This window comes from Saccopteryx bilineata, chromosome 2, assembly GCF_036850765.1.
Source record: "Saccopteryx bilineata isolate mSacBil1 chromosome 2, mSacBil1_pri_phased_curated, whole genome shotgun sequence".
Taxonomy (NCBI): domain Eukaryota; kingdom Metazoa; phylum Chordata; class Mammalia; order Chiroptera; family Emballonuridae; genus Saccopteryx; species Saccopteryx bilineata.
Genome location: NC_089491.1, coordinates 75,656,276 through 75,679,036, shown reverse-complemented (window position 1 = coordinate 75,679,036; position 22,761 = coordinate 75,656,276). Strand labels below are relative to the sequence as shown.

General features: G+C 38.8%; 1 protein-coding gene across 11 annotated transcripts in view; it reads left to right on the top strand.

Moving 5' to 3' along the window:
- The window catches only part of NFIB (nuclear factor I B), a 241,171-nt gene that overhangs the window by 37,374 nt on the left and 181,036 nt on the right, over positions 1 to 22,761 (top strand). The window contains exon 1 of one of the 11 annotated variants that reach the window (XM_066257271.1): positions 11,225 to 11,243. The exons of the other annotated variants lie outside the window; for them this stretch is intronic. The gene's annotated coding sequence lies outside the window, so the exon portion shown is untranslated. Of the gene's footprint in view, positions 1 to 11,224; positions 11,244 to 22,761 lie in introns of those variants that run through there. 11 annotated transcript variants of the gene reach the window in all.

The following is a 22,761-nucleotide window of genomic DNA, read 5'->3' as shown; positions in this document are numbered from 1 at the left end:
GTTGAGAACTGGGGCTTCCCCCACTGTTTTTTTTCCCCATTGCGTTATAAATGCTTCAAATCCACAGAAAACCAAGTTCTTGGCTCTTTACTTCATACTAAAAAGTTGAGTATGGTAAACTTAGGACTTTTTTTTTTTTTAAGAAAGAGAGCGAGAGACAGAAAGGGAGAGAGATGAGAAGCATCAACTCATAGTTGTGGCACTTTATTTGTTCATTGATTGCTTTCTCATGTGTGCCTTGACTGGGGAATTCCAGCTGAGCCAGTGACCTCTTGGTCAAGCCAGTGACCTTGAGTTTCAAGCCAGTGACCTTTGGGCTCAAGCCAGTGACCATGTGGTCATATCTAAGATCCTACACTCATTCTGGTGAGCCTACACTCAAGCTGATGAACCTGTGCTCAAACCAAGCAACCTTGGGATTTCAAACCTGGGTCTTCAGTGTCCCAGGTCAGTGCTCTATTCTCTGCACCACCACCCGGTCAGGCAAACTTAGAATTTTGACTTAATTTAGAAATACATCTGCACAGTACCTTACCATGTAATTCTTTGTGAATATCTCCTCACGTTACAGATGCCAATTTATAACCAACTGAGCTGTGGTTTGTATTTGAGAGATTCTTCATTTTTGGCTATGAGTGAGTTCTTTTTCTCCTTTTTCCTAGTTTTAAGGGAGTTTATGGTAGGTATACTCGTGGAATTGGAATGTGAACAACTTTTAATCTTTGGTTTCATTAGGCATAATAGGATTAGGTACATTAAGGTTACTGAGTTTTGCACACAAATGTAAAAAACACAAAAAGGGATGAGGACAGGATGGGAAGAACTTAGTTCTCACTGCTTTATTTATCTATCTGTAGTGCCATCTGAAAATTTCCCTGATAGTGCAGTGTCTTTCCCCTCCTACTGCACGCAGGCTTGGTTTTGCATGAGTCCCTTAGTATGCAGTGTAGGATGGTAGCACACTCACGGCCCTTCAGATAAATATGTACAGTGAGGAAATTAGAAGACTGAAGGCTTGAATCCCAGTGTGTGATAAGGCTTTCACTTACATATACACATTCCTTGCTCTTCAAGGTGAATGGATGACTCAGGAGGTAAGTCACGAGAGTCCTCCCGGCCTGGCAGAGAGTTGTTATTTATTTATTTATTTATTTATTTATTTATTTATTTATTTATTTATTTTTACCATGGCTCCATGGACTTCTTTCTCGCTGTTTATTCTCAACTGTACTGACATTCCTTTATTATTTCTCTGACTAAGACTTCGAAATTGACTTACCACCAAGCCATTATGAAATCAGGTGAATTGGTTGATAAAACAGAAGTCAGAATGAGATGGCCAGAAAGGTAATGAAATGTGGATTCCTCATTTCAAAATATGGCACACGTGGAAAGTCTGCCAATTCTGTGCACTCAGAGAGGGTCTGGGCCAGTCCCTGGAGCACTCTGTCCGAGGGATCAACAGCCAGGTCCATCATTGGGAACCGAGGCCTCTGGAACTTGTAGTGATGGTTCATCCTGGGAATTTTATCATCGATCTTATCAGATTAATGATCTGGGACAGTTGATGTGACTTTCTCAGGAAATAAATCAACTAACAAACAGAACTCCACTCTCTTATTTGCTGCCTAACAGTATTTCCAAAAGTTAACTGCCTTGGTACAGTTGATTCGACTTCCTCAAGAAATAAGTTAGCTAAAAAGCAGCCATAACCTCATTCTCTCTTGTCTGGTGCTAAAACAACATTTCCAAATGATTAGTATCCTTCAGCATGCTATCAGAATAGAATAGACCCCCCCCCCTTTTTAAATGATCCTTCCTAATTTTGTGAATTTTAGCCTTTTTAGATTTAATTCTTGTGCCTCATATTTAATACTTGTTCTAGAGAAATGTGATCCCAGGAATGCTGGTGATTTGCTGTTTTAAAATGGTGCTATGCTTTAGGTTTCTGTTCAAATCTAAGATTTCAGAAGAGTCAGTAACTGCAAATAATCTAAAAGGGGAAGAGCGAAGAATGCTTCTAACTTTCCTTTGAAATGAATAGCTCTGCCAGAGCAGCAGCTATTAGAAAAACAAAAACCGACAAAGAAAAGCTGCTCAGCTCAGCACACAGAGGTAAATTTACTTACATCAGACTGAAAAATGAGGGCTGGGCTTTGAAAAGACATCCCTTCTGACTAGAGGCAAGCTTGTAATTTTGGCATGGCTGCAGCCCTTCTAAGCCCCTGAGAAATTCTGAAAAACATTACAGAAAACTGTTCTTAATATTAATGGATGTCTTCCTCTGAGTGTGTGTGTGTGTGTGTGTGTGTTTGTGTTTGAGTGTGAGAAGAATGCTAGAGAGAGGAGGGGGAGAGAATGAGAGAAGAAAGGATTACATAAGATGAAGAACTACCAAGGAAAATTGTTGAATTTCTGAAAAATAATTAGCATCTGTCATTTTCTAATCTCCAAATAATAGAGTTTATTTCCAGATGAGATTCAGAGGACACATTTAGACACCGTAAGTTAGCCTTGCAATTTCGTGGTCCTGTTTAACAAACTCTTTCTAGAATACTTTATTTGCAGATCGCGTTGCTCACCGTGTTGATCTCAAATTAGGGTCCTAACTGTTACATGACATCAGAGGTGAAAAGAAAAAGGACTATTTTCCTGTGGCTAACTGTGGTGTCACGTTATGTTGTACTGTAGTGAACAGTTTCAGGGGCACCAAAAGCATGCAGCTCTGCCTCTTGGGAGGGGACTTTTCCTTTGGAGCTCAGCTTCAGGAAACATGAACATTTGTGTTTTCAAGACCACATACCATTGGGAAGGAAGTAGGGGTGGAGATGCATGCTGCGATTAAGTGGACATGAGGATCTCTGTGCGGTGCACGGTCTGGGAACCACCAAACTGTATGTAGCCCTCTTTCTGGCATGCCTTTAGGATGTTCAAACTCACCCTGACAATAATATGGATACTTGCTAAGGATATTGTTCAAAAAATAATGTATTGATTTTTCAGGTTGGGCAGATAGACTTCAGTACACCATGCCAGGCCTGCACAGCTATAAATTGTGTATGCACATGTCTTAAGAGATACAAATATCTGCTGCAGAATTGTCCACTGTTGTATTTCTTCGTGATACATAACTGTTACCTAGCATGGTAAAGGAATTTAATAATTGTGGGAACCTGTTGTTAAAAAGCAACTTGAAGATTGTTTTCACAAAGGAGGCATTAACTCCTTATAGCCCTGACTCTATCACTGTAGGCACTGGCCCATACTATTACCTTACTTAAAGGATGCAAGGCCTGTCCAGTTCACACATGGGGAGTTACACAGATAATAAACAGAGAAGCCGAGTTTCTTTTCAGGATTGGTGATATGGGTAAAAACAGAAAACTCACCCATTTAAAAAGAGTGCCTTGACTTGCAGTGGGGTTTATAACTGGGAACGTGTTTTCCCAGACTTGCAAAAGCTCTGTAGCATTGCTGGCTAGTTAATGAGTGATCTTCCTGCTCTGCCCTGGCTGTGAGTGTTTTCTTGACTCAGGACTGACACTCTCAATATAATCTTAATTCATTTTTAGTCTAGGCTGACTAAATCTTCTGATTTGGCGAAGTAGAGGGTCAGGATTGCCATTGGTAGGTTTGCTTTGGATTTATATCTTAAGTTGAGGTTAAGTAACACATTAGACCCTGATACAAAATTGCTTCACAGAGAGAAAAAAGCTAATTGTATTGCTTCCTGAAATTTGCTTTCATTTTATGTTAAACCTCAAAGGATTTATAAATTTAACATGTTTTGTGTTAAAATGCACTCTTCTGTGGGTTGTGTTCTATAAAACAGAATGAAACGGTTTTATTTGCATAAACTGGTGATATCTGTTGCTACAATGGAATGCCTTTCCCGGAGGTAGAGGGTAATATGGAGTAGGCTGATATCATCTCACAGAACAGAAAGGTGCTTTTAAATAAGGATTCGTGTTTTCTGATTGGCAGCACAAGGATTCCAAACGAATAAAAAAGTTCTTAATAATAAAGACATTGCAGAAAAGTGAAGAGGCTTTAAATTTATAGTTGTCAATATTTAAGTAGGAGTGTTTTTTTTTTAAATAAGTGATTTATTGTGATCATGCAAATATCTTTTCAGAATTTATTGCTTTTAATATAATGGCAAAGAAAATTGTCATGATTATGTATTAGATGGCTCATCATCTATTAATTTATGTTCTATTTAAAATAAGTTTATTTTGCTTGACCTGTGGTGGCGCAGTGGATAAAATGTTGACCTGGAATGCTGAGGTTGCCAGTTTGAAACCCTGGACTTGCCTGGTCAAGGCACATATGGGAGTTGATGCTTCCTGCTCCTCCCCCTTCTCTCTCTCTTTTTTCTCTTTCTAAAAAAAAAAAAAAGTTTACTTTTATTAAAATTAACTTGTATTTATTTTATCTCACTTTAAAAAATCATCTAAAGTTTTGGAATAAGATATTTTAAAATATATGTTATAGTTGCAAATGCCACAAATGTTTGGAAAGAACTGTAAGCTATTTCAGCTTTATTGAAAACGTATAATGAAAACTTGCGATTTTCAATACGATGAGATATTAGCAAAACAGTAATGACTGTGATATAATGTTAAATGTCTGACTTTTAAATATAATTTTTTATGGCTACCTAATGAAATTTGCCTTTTAACAATGGTAGTTTTATGTGCTGATAAAACTAGGAAATGCTGAGTAACTTTGTGACAAGTTTTTATTGTCATTAAGTTAGTATTGTCTTCCTAGAATTATTATCATTGGTGAAATACTCTTTTGTACCTGGGGAAAAATTCCTCTGTCCTGGTTCTTTGTGAGTGTACTTAAGATGGACGAACTGACGGGTCACGTTCATTATGAGCAGCAAATTTTCCTCTGCAGGATGGCTTTGCATAGCGTTGCGGTTTGTTTAAAGGAGTAATCACTGACTCTTGAAGAGTTTTTCTTGAGGTTCCATAGACCCTGACTTTATCTCATTTTGCTCCATTTAACAATAGTGTGTCTGTCTGGCCGACCACTCTTTCTTAGTTTGTGTGGAAAGATGGGATCCATATTTTCTGTCTCTAAATGATGGAAGCATGTATTTTGTCCAGCTGAGTCTCTTGGTTTGATTTTTTGTTTCCTGGTCCTAATACATGTTTATTCCTACATGTGACAAATCTGCAGTCGTGTTTTCTTTCTGAGTTATAATGACTCAGATGTCATAATTAATTTGATGAGCAGGTGGGGGTTATTAGCCTTGTGCTTCACTTGCTAATAGCTGCACAGTTTTTCTAAAGTACTCTTTCAACTAAGGAGGCATTTCTTCACATAGAATAAACAGTATAGCACAAAAGCCTCAGTTAGATAACTATCCGTGGGCTTGAAAAGCTGCCAAGCAGATGTTGTTATTGGAGCTGGCCCAGGCGAGATTGGGCAAGGCAGATGCTCTCAGGGAGGGGAGGGGGGAGGAGAAGGGGGAGGAGATGTAAGAGAGCAGAGGTTGGGGGGAGAGAGGGCGGTCCTCCAGGAGCCTGATGCTTTCTTTGCAGGGGTTGGGCCAGATTTTGTTGGGGTGGGAGTTGTCTTCTCATGAGCCATCTCCATGGTTATGGCCTCTGGTTGGTCCCTTGAAATGTACATAAATGAGGATGGGGTGGGGGTGGAGGGGACCTTCTCTAAATATCCACATGGGAATGAATCCGAGTGTTCATCCAGCAGTCTGAGACTTCTGGTTTGCATTAGGGCGGCTGTATGCAATTTTTGAAGGGCCTACAGAGACTCTGCTTCATACCTACTCACATATGTAATGGACATGATGGCCCTGACATTTACCAGAACCATAGGTTCTGCTTTATTGCTCTAAATTAGGTTGTGCAAATTTAAGACAAAATGCTGTTTTGTTTCCTGTCACCTCACTATATAATTTTTTTTTTCCTGAACATGCCCCACTCTTTATTAAAATGTTGCAAAGTAACAGCACACTTTTAAGAATTAAAATCAATCTTGGAACATGTCAGATTTGAATGAGGTAAACATGTGGAAAATTTAATCTATGCTGATCTCGTTTCTGTCCTGTGTGTGTGTGTGTGTGTGTATGATCTAAGGCTTTTTAAAACTCATCTCAAACTCCCCTTCACTAGATTAAATTCTGTAATCTCATTTTTCTTTGAGCTGATCTCAAGCCAATGGTCTGGGGATTTTATAGCCAAGGGATAATTTTTGATAATGGGCTATTAAAACACTTGCAGCTCCTATCCTGCCTTTCAAATTAGTGTGTGCACAGATTGTCTTTCTGGGGAAAAAGTCTTTCCCTCGGCAATAAGTAACTGATTATGTGTCACAAGCGGCATAAAAGCTTCCTGTAACGCTTATACGAGAAACATAGGTAAATAATAAATGATAAATAACAATGATAACTGTTCAGTGGGAGCATCAGCTCTGCGCAGGATTTTTGTTTTATCCTTTGGAGAAAAAGTCTTGTTTTTCCTTATTCAGACAGATTTAGTGTGTTCTAACAACAGGGTCATTTAACAGTTTCCTTAACGATGGAAGTACAGTGGCTTGAGACAGCTGTGTAAGGTCACGTAACTTTCATTGTTGTTTATAGTATGCTTATTAATAGGTTAAAATGAATATCTCACTGGACAGAGGTCAGGTAGCACCTGTATAAATAATGAAATTTGCCCTTGTAAAGTATGTAATGTAAAGTTAGTATACATAGCTTGCCACTTTGTTTTTTTTTATTCAGTTCAACTTCCTGCCCTTTCTTTAGTTTTTTGAGGTGTGAGTAAAGAAAAATTTTAAGTTCTGAGAAGGCAAACAGGGTTGTTCCCCAATAGTCTGTTTTAGTGTGACTTGAGATGTTGTTAGCATAGGATTAAAGCCAGTGTTTTCAGATTAAAGAAGGTACTTGATTCTGTCTCTTAATTATTTTTCACAAGAAAAAAGAATTTGGACAGATAGGCGTATGTAAAATGCCTAAAGCCACCAATTGTAAGACCTATGTGACATGAATTGTGCTGAGGATTGGCATGAATGTTTTTCTTCTTCATGTGTACAATTAGGCTTCTGACATACATGTGTGCAATGCACTACTGCAGTATGTGCAGATGGTAAGAACACATATGTCTTGATATCGCTCTCTTAGCCTGTATGCTTTATCGCTCAATAGCCTGACAGATGCGTATGCACGAATTCATTCAGTGCTCTCTCTGCTGATCGGTAGTACATTTGGAAATGCTGTTGTAATTTGGCAAACAGAATCTTGGTGGGGGAGCAGTACTGAAAGTAATCAAGAAATGGCACAATTATAGTTCTGAACCTTGTACTTCTTCAAACATAAGGTTATAGGGTTCTATGAAGCTAGAAGTATGTGTGTGGGGGGGAAGCCTAGTTACATATTTAATACAGAATTTGAAAAATTCTTCTTTTAATCAGCACGTGATGATGAAAATGTCTCAGTCATTTTAAATCTACACAGAAGGAAATATGGTGTTCTGTGTGATATCAGGTTAAAAAGTAAAAGGTTGGTTTATGGACAGAATCTAAAAATGCTTTTAATATAGTAGAGCATTTCATAACATGAGTAATTGTACGGAAAAAATATATTTGTATACTGGAACTTAGATAATTTTCCTGTAACAGAAGGGCTAACTGAAACAATTAGTGGTATAACACTGTTAGCTCCTGAAGTGTGGACATCAGTACTGCCTTTAATCTAGTAAAAGGTTGTGCTGTACCTAGGCCTTCAACTGTATAAAATTGAAATCCAGAACAACCGCCATCATTGCCTATTTAGTTCTTGTAATCATGCAGATGTTGATTTAATGAACATTTGTTCAGTGCCTACTATGTGACTATCAGTGTGCTCAAAGTTGGGGAAATAGAAGGCCAGTCAAGTGTTGGTCCCTGTTCTCAAGAAGTTACCAGGGGTGGGGGGAGGGAGGACATGGGAGGGAGGGAGGGAGAGAGTTAGGGGGAGGGGGAGGGGCACAGAGAACTAGATAGAGGGTGGCGGAGGACAATCTGACTTTGGGCGAGGGGTACGCAACATAATTTAATGACAAAATAAACTAGACATGTTTTCTTTGAATATATGTACCCTGATTTATTAATGTCATCCCATTACCTTTAATAAAAATTTATTTAAAAAAAAATAAATAAAAAATAAATAAAAATAAAATTCTGTAGCACACCAAAAAAAAAAAAAAAAAAAAAAAAAGAAGTTTGCAATCTAATCTAGTAATAGAAACAGAAACTTAGAGCTAACCACCTAAGTCACATAAAACAGATGGTAGACAATGCCAACAAGATGGAGTGCACAGGAGCAAATTCAGTAATTTATGGCATCCAGAAAAGGGTCATGAGACTCAAGAAATGAGCTTGAAAGATGAGGATAGTTTCTTCAGACAGGAACGTGATGAGTGGGGATTCTGGAGGCTGGGAACAGCATGAGAAAAGGTAACTTGATTGGGAAAAGGAAGGGAACATTGGTGGGCGGAGAGTTGGGGGCCCGCAGGCGGTGGGGGAGTAGATTTTAGCTTTTGTGGGTGAGTGAGGAGACTTGTGAGACAGTAGGCTGAAGATCAGGCCTGCTGAGGGCATCAGCTGCCACGACGAAGAGCTTCCAGTGGGTAGCTCTTCATGTTTTTGAGCAGTTATAATTAAGTTGTCTTTTAGAAAACAACTCTGACAGCAAAATGGAGTATGGACTGGAGAAGGGAGAAAATGGAGTTAGAGAAGGAGGACATTTTCAACTAGGCTTTTAAATCTTTGTATAAAATATTACCATTGTCTGACTGAAACTAATACAAGGTAATATTGAATGAAAACTGTGATTGAAAATTAAAAAGATATTAATGAAACAAAATATAGTGTAATCAAATAGCCTTGATTTCAAAATACCAACTACACTAACTGTATGACTTTCATCAAGGTTCAGCCTGTTCTTCTGTATAGAGATTATCAGAATACTACCTCCATAAAGTTATTTTTCAGGATTAATTGAAATGATATATATATATATATATATATATATATATATATATATATATATATATATACTTAGCACAGTGTACCAAGTCAGCCGTGTAGGAAAAAAAAATATTGTCATTGTCTTCTCAATATGTAGGGGGTATAGCATATAAATATTTAGAACAAAAAACAGACTACAAGATTCTTTATTTCGATAGTTTAAAAAATTTTAATTGAACACATGCCGGTTACATTTCTAAGGGCTGTGGATACAATAGAGAACAAGACAGACATGACTTCTGCCCTCTGGAAGCTTACCTTCTATTGGGGGAGACATCAATCAGATCAATGAATTAATAAGCAGGTAATTTCAGATTTGATAACTGCTGTGAGGAAACAAATGGAAGGATGTGATGCAAGTATACAGATTAGACCAGAGTTAGCAGTGGGATCTGTTAGGTAATGTCCCTTAGGAAAGCCTATCTCAGGAAATAAAAGAGAAAAAGAGGAGAAGTAGCCTTGCATTGTAGTTCTTTAGGTACTAATTTGCCACCTCAGCTGTGAATATAGCTTTGATTAAAAGTCATTTTGAGGCGTTAGTGCTTATGGAGGTTAACCTCAGGGACAGGTTAAATTTTCATGATTTTCAAAAAGTTATCTATAAGAAGCATTTTGCTGTATTCCTGTAGACTGCATTTGCAGAATCATGATTTAACTTTAGAAAGGCTTCACTGTAAATAAAATACTTGACAAACATTGTATGTGTAAAAAATCCATGTACAGAAGATCTTGGCCTAGTTCACAAAAACTATTTTTTCTCATTACGTTATTTGGTGTCCCTCATTCAATTCTCCAATAATCTATTTTTCTGAGAAATCTCTTCCAGGTACAAGAACCATTGGCATGCATCTTTTCATCCTACAAAGAGAATTTGTAATCAATCTAGTTTTCTTCTTTTCCCTGTATGCTAGGAAGCTCAGAGATCAAAATTGGTGTTCATTTGTCTGTTTTGTTTCTATGATAGCATCTTCTATTTCCTGTCTGGATTTTGTGTTTTTATTAGTGGATTATTGCAGCTTTCGATTAAGTGCAGTATCAAGTCATTATTTTTAATAATAAAACAATTAAAAAAAGTCAGTCTTCAAATTTGATGCTTAGGATTTGACTGAGACCAGAAACAATAGGAATGGACAGATCTGGAGATGTGAAAAGAGAATGTGGTGATGGATGGGCATGAAGGGGTGCGGAGAGAGGGGTGAAGATGGCTGTTCCGCTGTGTGAGTGCTGAGGCTGCTCACCAGCACGGCACTAAGTACCAGAGGAGGAGCAGACTGAGGAAAGGATAGCCTTGGATTTTAGACAGGCTGGTGGGCACATGCTTCTGAAAAGACTGACAGTCAATTACAAACAGTGCTTAGAGCTCAAGTGCAAGGTTATGATTAAAAATACAGATTTGGGTGTAATTGATGGCTTGGAAGTATATGAGGCTGTCAAGGGAGGGATTGTTTTCAGAGGTCTGATGTCTGCAGATGGATCCTAGCGGGAGGTCTAGAGTGAGTGACTAAGGGAGAGGAACCCACATCTTCCAGCACTCAGGACCTTTGCACAGTCCTCACACCAAGATTTCCACCTTCCATCCTTCAGCTGACTGGTTTACTGCTTCCTTCTGGGTCCATCTGAGACATTTGGTGCTGCAGTAGGTTGATCCCCCTTTTCTGAGATGGTTGCTTCTCCTGTAGTCTCTTCCTGTGCTTTGTACTTCCTGTCGTAGGACTTAGCTGGTGTTGAAATTGCTCACTTAGTTCTTCCCTCACACTGCATTGTAAACTCAATGAGCAAAACTGTCTGTAGCATCTGGTTCAGTGGCTTTCAACCGCCAACACCTGCAAACCACTGATCTAGCTCAGTGCCTGCTACGTTGCTTAATACACAATTGTTAAGTGAATAAATGAACTAAAAGGAGATATCCTAAAAGGGAGAGAAACACTGTCTCAAATATCAAGGGAAGAACAGATGAGTATCTAAAGATGGGCCACACAACGATGTTCATAGTACACCCCATGTTTGTTTGCTCATGCTGCTGTAACAAAGTACCATAGACAGGGTGGTTTAAACAACCAATATGTATTTCTCACAGTTTTGGAAGATGCAAAGTCCAAGATCAAGGTGTCAGCAGGGTGGATTTCATTCTGAGGACTCTTTTTTTTTTTTACTTTTAGGTAACTGTCTTCTCACTGCATCCTCATATGGCAGAGAGAGAGCAAGTAAGATTTTGACTGTATCTTCTGAAAAGAACACTAATTCTATCCGATCAGGGTCCCACCCACATTACCTTATTTAATTTAAATTCCAAATATAATCATATTTGGGGTTGGGCCGACAAAATATGATTTTTTGGGGGGAGGTAGGACACAAACATGAAATCTGTAACACCTCTTTCATAGCTGGGTATTATTTATGGTTTGTATGTAGTCAGATAGATAGATAGATAGGTAGATATTTCTGGTTGCAAATATAATGTCCAATCCACAGTGGAAAATTTCTGATTTTGCTGATTCAAAGAACATTGGTGGGATCCAGATCTACCTGGCTGGAATCCATCAATTTTGACTCAGTAATTCTTTTTTTTAATTTTTAATTTAGAAATTAAATTCAGTGGGGTGACATTGATCAATATGAGTACATAGGTTTCAGGTAAACATTTCTATAGCATTTGAACTGTTGATTCTGTTTGTGCCCATCACACAAAGTCAAATCATTCCCGTAATTCTTACAACTAATCCTAAAGAGCTTCTCCTGTTGTTCACTAAATCGGTTTATTTTTTACTCACTTAACACTATTGATGATGACAGAATGTGCTTAGGCTACAGCTTGAAAAAGGAATTTTATGAGTAGAAGGTTGTCAGGCATAGGAATACATTGGGGAGGGAATTATGGAAACTGATTTACTTTTAAAATTAGATTAGATGATTATCTGCTTGGGTGCTGTAGGTGTGACTTTGCCTTAGGTGGGGGGATAGCCCAGATTTCCTTTTAAGTTTCTTATTGGCCCTAACATTCTCTGATTGAAATTTAAAAATTCACGTTTTCTGGACTGTTTGAAACTTTCCTTCTCAGTCTTCTAGAAACACAGTTTGTGGAAATAAGACAGATTCAGGAAAGAGCATCTGTATAATGTTGTAGGCAAAGATGTAGCAGAACAGACTTTGAACAACTGGTGAAAAATTTGTCATATATTGAATAATTCTTAGATACATAAAAACTAATTATTGATTACTTTTACTTTTCTGAAGGAACCCAGTAATATGTCTTTTTCTCACCTAAGTACTCTTAGATACACATATGATAGAGAGTGTTTTGGTCTCCATTTTGATAGCATTATTTAACCTCTTTGGGTTACCTTCTTTATTCCTAGAACATTATTTATTGGGCATATACTTTTGAATAAAAAAATAATGACCTAAGTGTGGAAATAACTTTATGAGGTTGTAAGTATGGTGTTGACTGGGCTGATGCAAATGGCCACCTCTCCTAATAGCAGAGACGGAGGTAAAAAAAAAAATTGACTTTTTAAACTATAATGTATATCTGGTTATAGCAGGAATAGTTACTCGTTTTTGGTCAATGTTAAGTGAGTACTTCGTATATTTCTATAATGTTCACTGGGAATTTCTTTCCCCTAAGCCGGAAGTGTGGGCCAGAGGCAAAACCTTTGAAGTTTGTCTCCTTGCTTCCTTTGTACATTAAAATAAATCAAAACAAAACTGTAATCCCTTTATTATATTTGACAACCATGGAGCATTACTCCACCCTATGTTCGTAAAACCACTCTCTCACTTGAACTGGGAGTTTTTTAGGGTTGTCTTTTTTAGGGGGTCACTAGCCACGATGCAGGGGCAGTAATGGGAAGGGGTGAGTAACTGGGAAGCCCTGCACTCAGGCTCCTGTGTTTGGGCCCAGAGATTGCCCCGCCGGCTTTCCCTTTTACTGAGTAGGCTGCTCCATTTGCCTGGGGCTCAGTTTCCCTCTTGCTGTCCCTGAGCTCTTTTGTCATGAACGTGATAGTGTAGGTGCATCATTGTTCTTTATAATTAATACAGAACACAAATTCTTTGGGTAATTCGATGTGTACATGTGAAGAGTCTGTGTGGCAAACCTGTGTCTGGTCACTCCACATGTAACGGGTTTGAGCCAGTCCATTAGGAAGGCTGCATACAAATTCCTCCCTTGTCCCATCCTTTATAAATGAGCTGTTATATTTGAACATAGCCTTCCTCCCCCCATAGACAAATAACAGGTATAGAGGTGTCTTAAAGTTCGGGTGCATGCTTCATTTTGCCAGAGCGGTGGAGAATGCTGAAAGTGGACATTCTGGAAGAGACTTTTTTTTTCACAGAGGAGAACCGATGACAATCATTTCTTCATGAACGTCCTTGAGTTTGCAACTTCAGTGAAACAACACCCCTCATGCCATTCAAAGTGCCATTACAACATCCACCTTTAAATAATACATTAAAGAGAAAAACACCTTGTTTAACATTAGGACGTTTTAGAAGCTATACAAATAAAATCATGTTATAGGTTAAAAGAAAAAGCCACAGCAACGCGCCCTATCAGCACTTTTCTGTTGGAGGAAGTGGGCCAGATGTTTAAACAACATTGTGGGCTCTGTGCATACTGTAGTACTCGGGACCTTGAGAAAGAAATCATGTCTGCACCCCTAGTGTTTCACAGTTTCAGACCCCTGACCTAGAAACACTTTAAACAGATGTTTAGTTCAAGGGATTTATGTTGACATTGAAATTTTTTTTTTTGCTTTGGAAATGACTGCATCCAAAATTGGAGCTTTTTACTAGAAAACATACCAGGGAACAACAACTCACACCTTTCTAGTTTCATGTGGAAACTGTCCTGGTGCAGCAGGAACCAACCAAACAAACAACTGCCTCATTAGCCATTTCTGTCCACGTGTATGAAATCATTTTTCCTCATTCTCAGTTCTGTGCAATGGTGGGTATAGACTTTTTCCAGTCAAGAGTTTACTAAAGGAGAAAAGACAACAGAAGACCCCTATAGCGTATGAACCAGCAGAAATTGTGGCTTCTCTTCCTCTCCTTAGCTTTCTCCTCCTCCTGCCCTCCTTTCTTCCTCCCCCCTCCAAATCCCATTCTGCTCCTTGCCCCAGAAATGATTCTGCCCAAGTCTGATCCTGATGTGTGGAGCTCATTCTATAACTTGGGTCAGTCAGAAACGATGCATTGCATCAGAGCTGCCTGTACGAAAGTGTTTATTTCATATCTGAAATGTTTTCATGTGAATTCGCTCTGCTTTGACTTGTAGAAGGAGAAAGAAAGTAGTTTTACTGGAGGCAAAACAGCCACCTGTGAAAACTAATTGCGTAGGTAGAGGTTTGATGGTATCTCTGGGAGGGATCCAGCAGGAAGAAAGTAAATGTTCTTAATCTACAAGGAAATCACCTGTGTGCCAAACTGACCCTCCTCATCAAAGTCAGGATTGAAATATCCATCAAATTGGCGGCCTCTGCATAGGAGGCTGGGCTGGGGAGGGAGACGAGAGGGAGGATCCCCCGAAAAGGCAAGTACAGTTCATCTTGGTGAACTGTGTAGATACGTGAAAAGTGACAAACGTGACCGAGTCAACTAAACTGCCTCACTAAAGGGCTGACGTGTGATGTGAATGTTCTGTAGTTACTTTCAAACAAAGCGTTTGAGATGTAGCTGCTTTGCAGTTCCTTCTACCCCCTCATCAAATTTTCCTTTTTTCAGTCTTAAATTCTGCTGTATTCTGTTGTTGTTGTTTCGTTTTGTTTTGTTCTTTTCTTTCCTTGATCCCACAGATCAAGAATTCTTTTAAAAAGCCAAGATGTACGGTGATGGAAAGGCAGGAATCAAGGATGCAGGCTACCCTTTGTCATCATTTCTATAGCTCTCCGAATAGTTGTCCACACGTTTAGAAAGGGCAGGTCCACTGGGGCCATGCTGTGTACCCACTAATAAGCATGTTGCCTCTGTTCGAACCTGATGTAGAAGACAGATCTGTGATTGGTCTTCCAGATGGCAAGATCCGAGCTCACCTGCAAGAGTCTGTGTTTTGCTGGTAACTCTAGGTAGAAGTCAGTTATAGTCTCAGTATTAGATTTGCTCAGCTAACACACCTACATGTTGCCTTAGTTGTGCAGCCAGAAAGGTCTGAAGCATGTATCTGCATGCTAGTGACTTTGCTAAATGGCTGTCTTCCATGGGAAATGAAAACTCTAGAGAGGAGAGGAAAGTTCCTAGTATTTCAAGCACTGTGAACTTGAGGGGGATTTGGGAAAAAGTTAGATAATACCTCCAGGAATCCAATAAAAAAGCCTTTAGAAATTGACAAAGGAGTTCTACAAAAACTATGTAAGTAAGAACATGTATTAAAAGGACACTTACATGATTTCAGAAGGAAAGCAGTTTTGTTTGGTGGATAGTAGACACACTTCTTAATGTTTGGGGTGATCCGTAGTCAGCACTCAAATGAGCTCTTGGTACATTTTCACAGTGTGGAGGAGACCAGAGGGTTGGCTCTCTGGCGGCTCAATTGCCTTTAGTTTTCTCCGTCTAGGAAAGCTGGATCCATGTATCTGAAGTCCATGGGGCTCACTTATCTCAGTGCACTTGGGCTCCTCCTTACCTTTTCCACCCCCTACAGTATCCTGTGGATTCTCCAGGATCCAGCAGGTCTGTCCTGCACCTGTTAATAAAGAGCTCCCTCCAGAGCTTCCCACTTTAAACTACCATCGCCTCAAAGGAATGTGAATCTATCTGGAGGCTATATTGGTTGCCTCGCTCTCAGGTTCAACCCCAGTTGACTAAAATACCTGGACCAAACACCCTTGCAACCTTAATATGTTACAGTGCCCTGGTCCTCACTTTCCAGAGCTTAAGCCAATGGGCCCTCATTTGTGAGAGAAATTTCTCCTCCATAGGATCTTGCTCAGGTGCTCCCCACAATAACGTCCAGTTTATTTCCACAATGCTGAGGGACTTAGATAATTTTGATACACATGAGGCCATTGACATTCATGAGAGATTTGCCCAAGGATGATCTTGGGTTTCTAAACCTACTGCTCCTTCGAAATATAACTTCCTCCCTTGGCATCAGTATTTGGCCAAGAACCACCACTTCTTTAGGCCTCTTCGCTTTCTTTTTAACTTCCATCACCATCACGGGTAATTAGCTTTTCTTTCAGTGGCTTTTATTTTTTAAACAAAGGAACAATGTTATCTCTTCATGGGCATTATATGTAACAATGAACAGAACGAGAGCAACCAAGTAACTCTGAGATGTGGCTGTTGAGTAGTTGGCCAGGTTCACACAATACCTGCGATTCCCTGCAGCCATGCATGCCCCTGATTCAAATTTGTCCTCTGAAAAACTACAAATTTTATTATAGAACTTCCCCTCCCTCCCTCCTGTTAGGACTTTTACTAATATTCCATGGACTTTAGAACATGATTTCGGGAAGCACTGGTGTTCTCTATGAGTCCCCGAATGAAGGCAGATCCTAGAAAGAGGGTGTAGTGGAAAGAGCCGTGGATGGTATGTTTGTAAATCCTGGGGCTCAATTTCAAGTAGAGCAAGTGCGTGGGCTTGTGTGAATGTGCATATATATATATATATATATATATATATATATATATATATATATATATACACACACACACACACACACACACACACACACACATGTGTGTCAATGGCTATAATTTTTATAATGTGTCTGTGAGATATGCTTTAAAATGGAGTGACATCTGTACTAACCTGATATATGAAGCCCTGGTGTAAAACATTTTTTAAAAAAGTATATAGGAAATGAGGGTGTGATAGAAAAGTAAATAGCTGAAATAATGGGACTCTTTCTCAAAGTAGTTTCCTAGTTCATTTGAAAAGGTTTTTCCATCCAGGGCAAACTAAAAAAATATACTGCTGGTAGTAGCTGTGGAAAGAGAATTCCCAGGGGACACAGTAGTGAAACCTCACCTGTCTTAATCCAAAAAGTATGGACTAGTTTTGTGCCCCCTCTTTGCCCCCTAGCAGAAAAGGACTCAGGCTGGAGAACAGGTCTGGCAAGGCAGCTCAGGGCCATGTACCCCAATGTGGGGAATGTTCTCAGATACTTAAACAACATCCTGTTTTCACCCACCACCGTTGCTCTTTGACTGGAAGGGCTGAATTGTTTAGCATAATCCTGAAAGCATTGTTCCCTTACTAATAAGCATCCAAGGTTACTGTTGGTTAAATTGCATGTTGGAATCAATTGCACTGTTTGATCAGAGCAGTTATAAAAGTAGTTGATCTGAATGAAAGTTCTCAGTAATGATAAGCAGTACCTTTGCTTTCATTGAATTTATATTCTAAAATGAGTCATCAAAGAGGTTCTTTTACAGCTTATTATGTCCATAAAAGAACACTCAAGATGCTTGACAACAACAGCCACTACCACTAAAAACATAAATGGGATGGGGAGGGGAGGGAAACCCATGCTGTTCAGTTGAGTAAATTGCATTATTTTAACAAAATCTAATTATAGGAGATACTGACATAATGCTCTTAAAAAAATGTGTCCCTTAGAAAAGCTTATCTTTCTTTAGCACTGTAACAAATAATTCTGCCTCCATGTATTAATAAACCCTAAGACAAAGACACCATAGAAGGGACATTGTAGACCTCATCCCTGGAATGATCTCTTTGTTACTGACAGGTTTTTGAGGTTGTCTTCTTTGATGCAGGACTGAGAGAAGCTCTTGGGGAATTCAGTCTGACATCCAGCTTGTTGGAGAGTCGCCTCCAGTCTCTCACAGCCTTATGCATCTATGCAGGAGCAAGAATAAGGCTCAGCAGTCACCTCATGTTTGTCACATTCTGGAAGTGTACTCATTTTTATATTCATATCATCTCATTTAATGTTCACAATAACCTTGCTTTTATTCCCATTTTACAGCAAAGGAACCTGAGGCTGTTTGCTTCCCTGACTTGCCTGCCGGAGATCAAACGACTAGATGTTCAAGTCAGGTTTAGAACCAGGACAGTCTGGCTTTAGTTGCTGCACCTTAGTTGTTCATTGATTTCTCATATGTGCCTTGACTGGGGACTTCCAGCTGAGCCAGTGATCACTTGCTCAAGCCAGCGACCTTTGGACTCAAGCCAGTGATCATGGGGTCATGACTATGATCCTATGCTCAAGCTGGTGAGTCTGCAGTCAAGCCAGAGACCTTGCGGTTTGAATCTGGGTCCTCAGCGTCCCAGGCTTATGCTCTATTCACTGTGCCACCACCTGGTCAGGCTAGAATATTTTATTTTATTCTTACAATAGCCATATGGTGGCAGGTATTATTAACTTCACTTTACATGATATAGGGACTTTCCAAGACTAAGGAGAGAAGTAAAGGGACTTTCCAAGTGTAAAGGGGAGAATAAAGACTTTTCAAGATCACACAGCTAAGAAGTGGATTAGACCAGGTCCTTTGATTCCAGAATCTGTATAGCTCATTACTTATGTTTAAACATGGATGGTGGAGTGGGTAGATAAAGGACCCTTGGATCTGGAGCTAACTAGAACAAGATAGAGTTGAACTCAAGGTTTGGGAAAGGCAGTCAGACTGTTATTTGATCCTCTGTCATAAAGTACATCCTCATTATCAATTAAGTGTTCTATAAAACATACCAAAACTCGTCTATGAGTTGGGTTGTTTAAAGGTAATTTTTAATAACTTTTGGAAACTTCTCCATGCTCTGGCTGTTTTATCAATAAAAGTGAATTGTAATTTTTGTTATCTTTTGAAGAATGTTAGGAAGGTAATCTTTAACTACCTTTAAAGTACTTTTTATAAATTGAAGCACATACACACCTTCATTAATTATATTATATTAAATCTGATTCTTAACTTTCATAGTTGATCATCAGTATGCCCTGCACTTTTTATGATGCTTGGTTAATAATATTGAGGGTATCATCTCTACTCCCACCCGAAGTCACTGACCGCAGGCTCATTTAATGAAAATAGTAAAACAAGGCAAAGACTTGCTTAAAGTCATTGGTATATATTATGATTGAGATTTAGTTGCTCTGTGATTTTGCACTGAAGACATATCATTAATGTGTTAGTGGCAGAATATTCAACAAATTCAGCAAGATTCTCTTTCAGTTGTTGAATGAAAAGTACCTAACAGGTGACTCTCATGGTTCAGCCAAGTTTGTTTCATTTTAAAATATGGAAACAATGTTGGTTCTTTTATATACAAATGATTTGAGGCTCATAACTTAAATATTTTTGTCTGGCCTGACCAGGCGGTGGCGCAGTGGATAGAGCTTTGGACTGGGATGCAGAGGACCCAGGTTTGAGACCCCCGAGGTCGCCAGCTTGAGCACGGGCTCATCTGGTTTGAGCAGAGCTCACCAGTTTGGACCCAAGGTCACTGGCTTGAGCAAGAGGTTACTTGGTCTGCTGTAGCCCCACAGTCAAGGCACATATGAAAAAGCAATCAATGAACAACTAAGGTGTTGCAACAAAAAACTAAAGATTGATGCTTCTCATCTCTCTCTATTCCTGTCTTTCTGTCCCTATCTATCCCTCTCTCTGACTCTCTCTGTCTTTGTAAAAAAAAAAAAAAAAAAAAGAATAAGTAAATATTTTTGTCTGAAAGGGGGTAAATATTACTATTATCACTTAGCTCTCTAGCCACTGCCTGTTAATGAACACATATATACACATACACATCATACACTTATATATATAGATGAATACAGAGAATTCCAACCAAGCAAAATAAAGAAATGCAAAACAATCCTATTGCATTGAAGAAATTAACGATTTTGTTTTTGGTGAGAATTATTAATAAGCATGTGATAATAAGGTGACCAACTATTTTACAGTGAAAAGGAGGACAAAAATAAATTGAAGAAAAGAATATCGTAAATAAAAGAAACATTTTATTCATTGCAATAGTAATACACTACAATATGATAAATGCATAATAAAATATTTGTAATATTTTATATTGTAATTATGCTTACATGCCTATTAATTTTTAATAATAATTATAAGAAAGAAGTACTCATTTAGTAAAACTAGATATCAAACAAAACCACTAAGTTGGAGTGATATTTGGGTGTATTTATCATTTTCTAATTAAAAAACATCCATTTTATGCAACTATTTAATCAAAATGCATTATTAATAGATATGGTTTGAGGTTAGATTTCCACTTTAAAACTTGAATTTTGGGAAAATACTTGTAAATAAAATTATATGTATTTGGAAATTATTAAATAGATAATGGATTGATAAAATGTGAATAGCGCTTACCTGTCTATGATTGAATATTCACTGAGAAAGAAATAATCATGAGTCTACAATGTCATATGTGCCGTGTCATGTTTCAGTAAGAAGTACACAAGCCATTGGCATGCTCGGTATATTGTGTGCTCTCTCAAGGTCTCCCATGTGGAGCACATGTGTTTCATAATCGTGTTTCGCCGCACTGTGATCCTTGACGAATCATCGTGTCAAATACAAATACATCACATCACACACAATGGATCAACTCTGCATTGATCTAATACGGACATTTAAAGATTAGTCTTCCAATATCAAAAAGGAGGACATGTAGGAGGACACTTTTCGAGGGAGGACAGAACTTACAAAAGAAGGACTGTCCTCCCTAAAGGAGGATGATTGGCCACCTTATAATCAAATTATTAATTTCAGATACTGTGTGTTATTATAAACACTGGCATTAGAGCAGATGAGCTCTGGGACAGTGGAATGTCTTTGAGTGGGTAGTAGAGAACCGGTGTACTGTAGTACTGTAAAATAAATTAATCTCATCAGTTTAAATCAGCAAACAGTTACTGAGTGCAAGTTTCTAAAAATGCAAGTCTCCAAAGATGCAAGTCTCCACGCTATGGGCTTATGTCTGGTGGAAGAGATGAGATCAGTAAATAGTGCAAGGCAGTATCAGGTGGACCTTCAGGAGAAGTATAAACATGGAGCTACTGAGATGCAGTGGAGGCCCCACAACTGGTTGTGAGGGAGAACGGAGCATCTTATGGAGAAGTAGTATTTTTGATTGATGTCAAGAACTGGGTTTTGTCAAGTGTATAAGAGCCATTTAGACCAGAGAAAGAGCATGAGAAAAGTCAAAGGGCAGGAAAAAGCAGGAGAGGTTATGCAGTGTGGTTGGAATACAGAGCCCATGGGTAGGAGTGGGTAAAGGCACAGCAGGGGCCATATGGAAAAATAGATTAAAGTGACCTCATGAAGAGCCTTTAAAGTTGGCTTGAGAGATTTGGACTAATTCCTCAAAGATACTAGAGGCAGCTCCCAGACTATTACTTACTAGAAAGCCCAGCGGTCATACAAAATGACCACTGTTCTAGATATTATAACTTGTAATTAAAATGATTTGTGCAAAGGTGTCTGCTAATTCAAACTGAATTACCCAGGGCAGGCAGCGAGGACGCCCCTTTGCTTACTGCCCCACGGGGTTTCCCCCTTCTACTTGCTTAATTGCTTAAAGTAGAGTGCAATGAAGGAAACCACTGGTGGTACATTTCTTAAGAGCCACCGCTAGCTCAATAAATAAAGGTGATTTAAATAATAAAATGTTAATTCACATGTCAAAGATCTCTTTGTACACAACATTTCTTGTGTAGATCTTTCCATCATTTTTAAGCTCGCCTTGCAGAGGACCATCAATTATTTTTAATTTTACGTCCATTCTTTCACGAACTCTTGAATAGGCAACATAAAGTTGACCGTGTCCAAATGCAGGCTCAGGTAAAAAAATGCCAACACGCTTAAGCGTTTGGCCCTGAGACTTATTGATGGTCATAGCAAAGGCAAGTTTTACAGGAAATTGTCTATGTCTCAATTGAAACGGCAACCCTCTTTGAGATGGAGCCAAATCAATTCTTGGAATGACATGTATTTCACCTTTAGAGGAGCCAGTCAAAGACTTAGCTATTATGACATTATTTTTCAATGGGAGAACCTCTAGTCTTGTACCATTGCAAAGACCCCTTCTGGTGTTAAGATTTCTTAACAGCATAATAATTGCTCCAATCTTTAACCTCAATTTGTGAGGTGGCATGCCAGAAGGCGGGACTATTTGAATGCCGTGGCAACTTCACCCCATTGGCTAGTACAGTTACGCAAGCAACCAATAAGCTATCGGCGACAAACAGACACTTAAGGCACATATAATAAAGATTTTCAAAAAGTAATAACATATTCTCAAAAAGAATTTCAGTCAACTGGACTTAAAATATTTTTATTTGTGCATTCTTTGCTCTCAGAATATCCTTTTTTCCTTTTTTTAGGGAGGCTGTATTCTAGTCAGAGAAACCCACAGATCTTCAACACCTACAAGCTGTGGTCTCTCTGCACATTGCCAGCCTTCCTTGAAACAATCATCTTGAGAACTGTCAAATTATCCAGCTTTAATCTAATTGGTGGTGACTTCTTAGTCCCTTTGCACCAAAGAACTTGTTTCTAGCAAGCTTCATTCTTTCAGACAGTTGTTAGTTCATTAAAGATGTTGTTAGAGGTATGTTATGATAAAGCATCTGAGAAGGAAGTAACAGACCAGGACAAAGGACAAGTTGAATAGTCAAAGATGAGCTATAACCATCAGGGAAAACTATAGCACCTGATTTTGATTGAATAACTGGTGAATAATGTTGGCTTTGAAGTTGTTGCCAATATGCTTAAACTTTTTTGTGGATG